This window comes from Schistocerca cancellata, chromosome 7 (genome assembly GCF_023864275.1).
Source record: "Schistocerca cancellata isolate TAMUIC-IGC-003103 chromosome 7, iqSchCanc2.1, whole genome shotgun sequence".
In the NCBI taxonomy this organism is placed as follows: domain Eukaryota; kingdom Metazoa; phylum Arthropoda; class Insecta; order Orthoptera; family Acrididae; genus Schistocerca; species Schistocerca cancellata.
Genome location: NC_064632.1, coordinates 321,386,993 through 321,398,357, shown reverse-complemented (window position 1 = coordinate 321,398,357; position 11,365 = coordinate 321,386,993). Strand labels below are relative to the sequence as shown.

Below are 11,365 nucleotides of genomic sequence, written 5' to 3'. Positions count from 1 at the left end.
TCCAGTGGTGTCGCGACAGGCGTGAATGGAGGGACGAATGGAGACGTGTCGTCTTCAGCGATGAGAGTCGCTTCTGCCTTGGTGCCAATGATGGTCGTATGCTTGTTTGGCGCCGTGCAGGTGAGCGCCACAATCAGGACTGCATACGACCGAGGCACACAGGGCCAACACCCGGCATCATGGTGTGGGGAGCGATCTCCTACACTGGCCGTACACCACTGGTGATCGTCGAGGGGACACTGAATAGTGCACGGTACATCCAAACCGTCATCGAACCCATCGTTCTACCATTCCTAGAACGGCAAGGGAACTTGCTGTTCCAACAGGACAATGCACGTCCGCATGTATCCCGTGCCACCCAACGTGCTCTAGAAGGTGTAAGTGAGCTACCCTGGCCAGCAAGGTCTCCGGATCTGTCCCCCATTGAGCATGTTTGGGACTGGATGAAGCGTCGTCTCACGCGGTCTGCACGTCCAGCACGAACGCTGGTCCAACTGAGGCGCCAGGTGGAAATGGCATGGCAAGCCGTTCCACAGGACTACATCCAGTATCTCTACGATCGTCTCCATGGGAGAATAGCAGCCTGCATTGCTGCGAAAGGTGGATATACACTGTACTAGTGCCGACATTGTGCATGCTCTGTTGCCTGTGTCTATGTGCCTGTGGTTCTGTCAGTGTGATCATGTGATGTATCTGACCACAGGAATGTGTCAGTAAAGTTTCCCCTTCCTGGGACAATGAATTCACGGTGTTCTTATTTCAATTTCCAGGAGTGTAACTGCGCTATCTGAACAACTTACCAGATAGCGTTTCATAGATATTCAAAGTACAGGTGTGGGGGATTTCAAAAAAGTGGTCAAAACAAAGTGGAACAGAACAATGTGCATATCTGACTGATACCGTTTTTTTCACATTCAACATCACTTCTGTATTCAGGCAGCCCAGCATCGAACGCCATACTAATTATATTAACAATGATATCGGTATCCCAGTATCATAACCTCCCGTCTGCCAAGGATACTGTAGTATATGCTTGTACTTCAGTGCAGAGAATTGATTGTATAGCACAGAGTGAAATCAGATGATGAAATAAAGATCGCGTAAGTCTACTTGTTTTTCACATTTTAGTCGTACAAAAGGAGGGATACTTCTTATGTGGAGCATCTGTTTAATAAAGAAGTATACATCAACAGGTTGACAATATTTTGTTATCATCGGTGTGTTTTAGTCCTATTATATAGACATTTTGTTTCTTCGTGTTGCCGAAATTCCTCTCTTCGACCTCGAATAGGCGTTAATTAAAATCTCTGGCGTGATAAGACGTGCAGTTTTGCACGCAGGTAGCTGATACCACTATTTTTGGGATGAATGATTTTTATTCTGCGCGTATTTTCGTGAGATTCTGAGCGGTCAGCATGACAAACTTGCCTTGCCAGAAATTACAGATTATTAAGTGCGAATTATTTGCAAGAGTATAGACGCCGTTATCAATGCTTGGGTATTGTTCCTGACTTCGTGAGTCGCGTAAAACCTGTTTTATCAACTGTATATGTTAGAAACACTTCGTTTGAGACGGTACGTTTCAGAATCCTCTGTGAGAATATAGGACAGTTGAAATTAAGTGGATATTTAAAGTGCATAGCTACTGTACTTGATACAGCTGTAAAAGGCTAGAGGACGTGGAAAAAGAGTTCGCATTCCACTTTAAATGCCACCTTGATACAGGTCCCGGTGGAGGTTCGAATCCTCCCTCGGGCATGGGTGTGTGTGTTTGTTCATAGGATAATTTAGGTTAAGTAGTGTGTAAGCTTAGAGACTGATGACCTTAGCAGTTAAGTCCCATAAGATTTCACACACCACCTTTATACAAGAAGTAAATTATCTCATTTAGGAGCCAGCCACACTATCATGCTGTAATTCAGCCAGAACGTCTGTTGCGTTAACGAAGAGAAACGTAAGATATTCACAAAGGAATACGAAAGATAATTACTAAGACGAGACTGACGGACTTGAAAGCGAATGAAACAGAATAAATAGAGGATTAAAAAGTGAAATGTTTGCTTTCTTACAGTACCGTATTCCTTTACAAAGTTACGAATCTCAGGTCCGATTTGACTGGACGTGGACACGACTCGGTTATTAAGGGGGAGGGAATGCGTAATATCAACGTTCTTCGCCGTCGTTTGTAACGTGGTGGTACTGGCGGCAGACGCTGGATCCTTCCGGCGGGTCGCCTCGTAGCAGCGGCGGCGAGTCGGCTTCTCTCTGCGGTGTCCCGGCTTCGCTCTGAGCTCCTGGACCGGTCTCCACGATGAGCGTCCACCGTGGGTTGGGTAGCCGAAGCAACGATACACGGTGCCGGGAGGCGGACGTTAGCCAAGGACCGCTGCGGTCCCAGGTTCGAATCCTGCCTCGGGTATGGATGTGTTAGGTTAGTTAGGTTTAAGTAGTTCTAAGTTCTAGGGGACTGATGACCACAGAAGTTGTCCCATAGTGCTCAGAGCCATTTGAACCATTTTTGCTATTCCCAGTCGAGTGTTTCATTCCCAAGCACCGAACTCTGTGGATTTGTACATTTAACTTGGAAAAGGAAAAGAATAAGTCACAACGTGACGATGAACTTCAGACTGGGAGTATCAGATTCAAAGTCAGCAGACTAAGTAGGCTAGGAGTCAAAGAGCCTCCGTGTCCTCTAGGTTTCGTGCTGTCTCACCGACTCTCTCTTCACTCCGCATCACTCTCCATAGCTCACAGACTCAATTTTCTTTCTCCGCTTGGCGTTGTCATTTGCGGACTATATTCGCAGGGCCACCCTGTGACCACGTCTCCCAGTGCAGGGTGGAAATTTTCTACCTTGCTTGGCCTGATATTTGACTCGTGAGCTGGCGTTTATCACATATTCACTGTAGAGGCTATTCTCAACGTCCGTGTCACATTCTCCCGATGTTTTTCCGCACTCCTTAGTTTCTGCGAAAGCAGCCACACAACATTTTCTTTTAAGGACTGTCTTGTGAGAGACCTGGACCGTTTTCTGTTTGCGCTTCGTCTAAGAATCTGCTGGTGTTCGTGATTTATGACAAACGTTCTTAATGTCCTGCGAATTTTTTTTCTTTTTTAAGCTGGATGACTCTTCTTTCGCAGTTTCATAGTTTTGCACACCTTCCTGTGCGAGTTCTTGGCACATTTGTCTCTACACTCCATCTCAGTTCACTTAACTGACTTTTGTAAATAATAAATTTCAGCTATCAGTTGTCCTTTGGAATTTTTATTGGCAGATCTAGATTTCAGTATTCCATGAACTGTGTACAAAGCGAGACCAACAGGCATTACATGTATTGGCCAAACAAAGGATAGTGCATTGAGAATGGCTAGTTGCTAGCTGAAATCTAGATCTGTCAATAAAAATTCCAAAGGCCGACTGATAGCTGAAATCTATTATTTACAAATCAAAATAACGGTAGCTGCGTGCAACAGCCTCTGAATGGAGGGTAACCTGACTAATTGACTTTGTAAATTATAGGGATTATTTGGAATCTATTACATCATCGACATCGGTATTCGCGACTGGAAACATCAGTTCCCTCTATTTTTTTTTTTTTAATTTTCACGTAAAGGTCTTCGCGGACGGGATAAATTTCTAGTAAGTCAGTGGTTCACAGCACTCTCAACCTCACTAAAGTTTCGGGTTTCTAGACAAGTAACTTCCAGTCTATATCTTCGGAATTATGATGTGCAAGCGATCGGTAGCATACTGCTATGTGCTTGATATCGAAAAGTACCGCGAAAATGGTATGATATTTTGACAAAAAATGTGAAATTAGATGTGTTCTTGTAATCCCAGAGTATGGAGATCGTCGTAGAAAGCAAGCAAACATGCACGTCGGGGCCAGAAACAGTAATGCCTCTGTACCGAGGGGAAACGAGTCCGTCTTTGTACAACAGTATTCGCGGTATATGTACTAGTGTCTGGCGGTCGCTACTGCGTGTCCTATCGTCAGATACGGATAGATGCAGCACGTCGATAGTCGGAAGGGGAATGAAAGCTTTTTTTTTTTACATAGAAAATTATGTGCGCTATAGATACTGAGATTCGTTCCAGAACCAAAGTCGTAAAGAGAAAACTTATCGAGTACATTGCTCGGTGTCAGACTGCGGCAGCAATCCTAATATTTAATTGTAGTTACACTGATAATTATGTCTGGTTCCCACTATTTTTGTGAGTCTGGAGATGGCCGTTGAAAGCGTAGCAGCAAGCCAGCAGATCAGGGCCGGAAACACCATCTCAGCCGAAGCCTTTGTTCCGAGATGGGGCTTCCCCATCCTTTGTACACAATTTCAGAGAGTCCAAGAAAGCTACTGGCTTATGACAATTTGGCTCGCGGCTCCTCCTTGGAGGGCGAATAGTGAACTAATACCCATTTACCTTCGGGACCGCGTGTGTCGCGTGTATACTCTGCGGAAATTTGAGAAAATTCAATACGAATGTTTGTGCTGGGAGTATGGATAGCGGTCCAACTGCTACAGAGGGCAGATAACCCTCTGGCTGGACACGATGAGCTACACCACTCGGCCACCTCGTCTTGCTACGTCTTTCTTTATGCTACTGATTTTGTGTACGTAAGTTTCATTAAGACATAATTCATTTGTACAAGCGATCGCCACCACATTTTCTCTTAACTGTGTGTTGCCATCACATCAGCAATGATACATTGGAGATGAGTGAATGGCAGTGAGGACAACACACTTCGTTGCGTTGCGCGCTTATTACTAGTCACCCCGGGCACAAAATGAAACTCACACAACTGTGGTCTTCAGATGGCCAAGCGTTTAGAAAAAAAAAATAGTATTCTTGACGCCGGTCGGTAGCAACATGAGCCTTTTGTTTTGGCATAAATTCGAAACAGGAGCTGGCGCTGTTTTCAATTTCTACATCACTTACACAGCAAAATGTTCAGTATATTCTACGCTTCAATAAATTCATAAAAGGCATGAGAAGGAAAGGCAGTGGTAGTTGTGGTGGACGATTCCGTGGCAGATATAGGAATTTCGTCATTACTTAATCACAGTCTGGGTAACTTACAACAACCTTATTTAAAAGGAAATTACTGTTGTGATGTAGTGTTCCCTCAAACAGATGGACGGCGTCGCACACCGTCAGCGCCTCCATGTCAGTCGATGTCTCGCTAAGGACCACACTATGGCACGGATGATGACTTCTCTTCTGTTGTAGCGTGTGCCACGAAGAGGGTCCCCCGTTTTGGCGAACGGCTCGTAATCGCATTGACTGATATCGGGTGAAATACGTTGGATGTTGTAACATCTCCCATTCCCAGGTACGCAGAAGCTCCTGCACGTGGTTCGCCGAGTGACACGATGCATTGTCATGAAGCACGACAGGATGCAGTGCCAGGAGGAACAGTATAGTGCGCTCCGACCACTTGCCATTTCAGTCTCGATCTATGCACGACGTTCATGTTTCCTAAACATATTGTTAGACCGCTTGAACTGGACTTGCACACTCTCAGACAGTACACACAGCAACTGACTCAGACACAGCCGTCGCCACCCACTGCACTAACAAAAGTGACGTGCTACAAGCTGCAGACAGTGGGGATCACGAGGCCCAGGAGAAAGACACGCCGCCGGCCGGAGTGGCCGAGCGGTTAAAGGCGCTACAGTCTGGAACCGCACGACCGCTACGGTTGCAGGTTCGAATCCTGCCTCGGGCATGGATGTGTGTGATGTCCTTAGGTTAGTTAGGTTTAAGTAGTTCTAAGTTCTAGGGGACTTATGACCGCAGCAGTTGAGTGCCATAGTGCTCAGAGCCATTTGACCCAAAGACACGCCGCGCCGCGTACGTCATGAAGGTAGGCCGGAACTCGTCCGTTCGCTCAGCTCAGCAGACAAACTTCCTTTTCTAAACCTGTGAACTCGCAACTGGGGGCGTACATACTAACGAGAATCACATCTTCTAATGGAATATGCTATTATGAAGTCTTACTGATTAACAGTACTGCAACAAAATTTAAATTAAGATAAAATTTAATGAAGATATAAATGGTATAACAGCTTGTTTATAGCATTTAGTCTCTTCTGCTTAACAATCCTTATTTCATACAATACTTGGTGCCATCTACAACCGATAATCATCTTGGCACGATTTTAATTTCATTGTACCACAGAACAGCCGTAACAAATTATAAGTAAGCCGGTGGGCTTCCGATCATTGTAGGACGAATAACAGCAAGACTCCATAATAGCGGATTCCAGTAGAAGATGCACACTAAAATCGTGAGGTCTCTAGTTCTCCAGCAAAAGTATCTAAAAGAATTTCAAGAATTTATGCAACATTCACCCAGTAATGGTACTCTAAATGGATGCACAAATAGAAAGTTACAGTATTTAATTATAAAGATTTACCACTCAGAATTCATACTGTATACTGAATGGGAGAACCATTGTCTAGTGATCTACAGCGTAGCGTTTCCAGCACAAGGCAGTTCATAGCTAAGGAGCAGCTATCTGCAGCCTTGACTGAAAGAGGACAGGGGACATGGGAGAGTGAGCATGCGCTTTCCTGGAATGGGGTACCGTTCTGTTTGCTCACTGTCGCAATCGTTCTCAGATAACGGCGATGTGTTGTAAATTGACACAGGGAGCACAAATGCCACGTGCTGTGTATGTGGGGATGTAGCTCAGTGGTAGAGCGTTCGCTTTGCATGTGAAAGGCCCCGGGTTCGATCCCCGGCATCTCCAACCAATTTTTATAACGAACTCCCATCGTTAGTCGACAGCATTAATAATTAATCTCTCAGGGGCAGTGCGTGGATTCGAACACTCGGAACATCACGAACACGTGCTTAGAAAGTAAATAGCTCATCCCAAAAACAGGTAGAAAACATCGCGTCTTACCTCCACACACACTTTAGTGGTCAGCTATTCAAGGTCTAGGGGAGAAATTTCGGCAACTCGAAGAAAGAAAACATGTATGCCACCGAAAGCAGACATACCTGTGTCCTAACTTATTGCTATAATTCCATCTTATTAAAATAACAGCGCTGTCTAAACAACTGACCTGATAGTGTTGCACAGCTGTTCAAAGTACGGGTGTGAGGATCACAAAAAAATTGGTCAAAGCAAAGTGGAACGGAATACTGTGCTCATCTGAATAAAGCCACTTCTTTCCGCATTCAGCACATTCAGGCAGTCCAGTATCAAACACTACAGCGTTTATTTTAACGATGATAACGGCATCGCAATGTCATAACTTTACTTTTGCCAAGGATATTGTAGTATAAGCATCTACTTCGGCAGAGAAAGTTGATTATACAGCACAGAGTGAAATCTGATGATGAAAAGAGAATCGTGTAAGTCTACTTGTAATTTTTCACATTGTAGTCCTACGAAAGCAGGGACCCTTCTCACGTGGACTTTCTATTCCATAAAGAAGTACACATCGACAGGTTGACAATACTTTGTTGCCTTCGATGCGTTTAGTTACTATTTCTATCGTGGTAAGACGTGCAGTTTTGCATACAAATGGTTGGTACCACTATTTTTGGGATGAGCGATTTTTATTCTAAGCACATTTTCGTGGGGTTCTGAGCGTTGAATGTCACAAAGCTCGCCTATCAGAACGTACAGTTTATTAAGTGTAAATAATTTGCAAGAGTACAGACGACGTCATCAAAGCTAGGTTATTGTTCGTGACCCTGTGCCGTAGTGTGAACTCACTGGTTTATCAGATTCAGATATAAAAAACGCTTTGAAAGAGCTAACCTTCTGCCTACGTGTGAGGAGATACGTTACAAAACGCGTTGTGAGAAAATAGGACAGTTGAAATTACGTAGAAATTCAAAGTGCACAGCCACTCGACTTGATACAGTTACAAATGGCGAGAGAACGTTGAAAATGAGTTCAGCTCCAACTTTACGTTCCACCTTACATACAACAAGTAAATCGACTCATTTAGGACCCAGAATACTGTAATTCAATCAGAGCGTTTGTACGGTTCGGTATTTGTTATATTAACATTCTGAAGAGAAACTATGCTCATGGAGGATAAAGAGGGATGGTTGTTGAAATCCTTCAACTCAACAATCAAATAAATAAACTGGAAGCAGTCGTGATCGCATTTTTTTAAAAATTTTTAGGCCGTACACCACCAGCCGCAAGCACGAGGGTTGCCATGCGCCACCGCCTCCGGCAGACATCCATTGTCTGAAGATGATCTTATAATAAGATCGAAACCGGTCACCACATTAAAAAAAAATTATGAGATCAAGACTGCCTCCAGTTTATTTATAATAATTGTAGATCGCTGTTTCCCATGTTGTTGTTGTGGTCTTCACTCCTGAGACTGGTTTGATGCAGCTCTCCATGCTACTCTATCCTGTACAAGCTTCTTCATCTCCCAGTACTTACTGCAACCTACATCCTTCTGGATCTGCTTAGTGTATTCGTCTCTTGGTCTCCCTCTACGATTTTTCCTATGATAAGAACTATTTTCCTTAAGCCGGCCGGGGTGGCCGAGCGGTTCTAGGCGCTACAGTCTGGAACCGCGCAACCGCTACGGTCGCAGGTTCGAATTCTGCCTCGGGCAGGGGTGTGTGTGATGTCCTTAGGTTAGTTAGGTTTAAGAGGTTTAAGTGGTTCTAAGTTCTAGGGGACTGATGACCTGAGAAGTCCCATAGTGCTCAGAGCCATTTGAACCATATTTTCCTTAAAATGTTCAACAATCAAATGTGCAACTACTTATGCACAAGCATCAATAACTCATTAGAACGTACTGTAGTGAACACAAAAATTTTTGCTCTCTTGCTTGAAATGACATGCAGATACTAATGAGATCGCACCACTCGCCAACAATTGACTGTACGATCTGTAATTCAAACAGTAACAGTTTGGTAGTTTGAGTGACTGAAGTGCGAATGTAACAGAATAATTACAGGATTAAAACATACCGTGGGTTGCGTAGCTGAGGCAGCGATACCACGGAAATTGGAATTCTCAGTCGAGTATTTCATTCCCAAAATATGGCTCTGCGCACTATGGGACTCAACATCTGAGGTCATCAGTCCTCTAGAACTTAGAACTACTTAAACCTAACTAACCTAAGGACATCACGCACATCCATGTCCAAGGCAGGATTCGAACCTGCGACCGTAGCGGTGGCGCGGTTCCAGTCTAAAGCGCCTAGAACCGCTCGGCCACACCGGCCGGCTATTTCATTCCCAAGAACTAGACCATACGGATTTGTACATTTAACATGGAAGAGAAAAGGATCAGTCACAAAGTGACGGTGAACATTAGGGCGGGAGTAACGATCAGATTCAAAGTTAGTAGACTACGTAGGCGATAGGTGGGAGAGCCTTAATGTCTTCTTGCATTCGCGCTGCCTCGGTGACTGTTTCTCCACTTCTCATCACTCTCCTTAACTCACGGACTCTTCGATTTTTTTTCTGCTATCGACATTGTCATTGGCAAACTAACTGTCCATTAGCACCCAATGACAGATGGCCGTTTCGTAATCACGCCTTCCAGTGCAGGGTGGAAATTTTCTATCTTGCTTGGGCCCTTGTGTGACTCATGAACTGACATTTTCCCCTCATCTTCACTGTAGACTGTTCGCAGCGTTGGTCGCACACTGTTCCGAAGTTTTTCCCGCAGTCCTTAGTCGCTGTGTGCCCGCATCTCGTGGTCGTGCGGTAGCGTTCTCGCTTCCCACGCCCGGGTTCCCGGGTTCGATTCCCGGCGGGGTCAGGGATTTTCTCTGCCTCGTGATGGCTGGGTGTTGTGTGCTGTCCTTAGGTTAGTTAGGTTTAAGTAGTTCTAAGTTCTAGGGGACTGATGACCATAGATGTTAGGTCCCATAGAGCTCAGAGCCATTTAGTCGCTGTGAAAGTATCAACATAACACCTCTTTGAAACGGCTGTCTCTACCTGAGGCCTACACTCTTACGTTTTGCTGAGAAGCTTCTGGCGTTCATGACTTGCGAGCAGTCTTGTTACTGTCAGACAATCTTTTTTTTTTTTTTTTCTAAGTAGGCTGACTTTTCTTCCACAGTTTTGCAAACCTCTCTGTGCAAATCCGTGGCGCTTTTGTCTCTACAATCCACGTCAGTGCCTGTGTCAGTCCACGAATTCTCGTCATTTCTTTAGAATTTTTAATGCAGGCCAAAACTACTACTGCCATCCAGGAGTTTCACACTTCCATGTGTGCATTCGTGATACTTTTGTGTCTGTACTTTATCGTAGTATCTGAAGGGGTCCACGAGTTATCGAACACTCCTAATTGTCTACCGGGCCCATAGCAAGTTACCCATTCTTAAATGAGCCTAGGTCATCTGCCAGCCTTTGCGCTCTTGTGGTTGCAGAATGCTCCCATGCTGTGTCGGCTGCTGTATGAAGTCGACGTTCCGCTCTCCATCCGCTTCCGACTTCCGGAGTCAGCGAAAGTGGTCACAGAGATAGGTATCCTACTGCTCCATGGCATGACTCTTAAGCTTTTCATGTGGAACGTTGAAAGTCATGGCAAAGTGGCGAACTGCAACAGCTTAAAAGCCGTAAGTTCAAAAATGGTTGAAATGGCTCTGAGCACTATGGGACTTAACATCTATGGTCATCAGTGGCCTAGAACTTAGAACTACTTAAACCTAACTAACCTAAGGACATCACACAACACCCAGTCATCATGAGGCAGAGAAAATCCCTGACCCCGCGGGGAATCGAACCCGGGAACCCGGGCGTGGGAAGCGAGAACGCTACCGCACGACCAAAAGCCGTAAGTCATGGATATGGATTGACTATGAACGTCATCCTGCATGAGCTGCATGACTCCCTCGTGAGATGGAATGCCGTCCTCGGCAGAAGGTCAAAACGGATCAGGAAGAAATGCGAGAGCTCACAGCAGTCGTGAGGGCCCAGTTTTGTTTCCTGAAGGTAGAAAACAAGTGGGCGCTGCGATTCTAAGAGCAGTTGTATATCCTCTTTGTTGGATCGAAGACCGCGAACATTCCAATGGAGGAGAGTCATGATGAGGAAAAAATTAAGGGGTGTCACTTCGGTGGTTGCACAGTACCAGCCTTCGAATACTCGCTGCTACAGGGTATCGAGGCAGAACGATCCTGCTTCATGGGGTCTACAGAAATGTCAGAATTCTCCTTATATGGGCCTGCAGAGTCCAGGGCAGAAAAACGGTTGGTGGTTCTCACTGCCGACAAGGAGGTCGGCCAGGTGAGGGTATCACGTGGTGACACTGTCGAAGAGCATCTTCGAGTTGGTGAAGGTGAAGACCATTTGCCTTTGTTTGACATTTTGGAGAACGGCTCAGATGTTGGTTGGCTGAAGGGACGTAGGAAATCTTC

At 45.2% G+C, this 11,365-nt stretch overlaps 1 non-coding gene across 1 annotated transcript; it reads left to right on the top strand.

The window, feature by feature from the left end:
- The first annotated feature begins 6,684 nt into the window (after positions 1-6,684).
- On the top strand, positions 6,685-6,756 carry Trnaa-ugc (transfer RNA alanine (anticodon UGC)). The gene has a single exon. It is a non-coding gene; the product is annotated as a tRNA-Ala (tRNA).
- Positions 6,757-11,365: the final 4,609 nt, after the last annotated feature.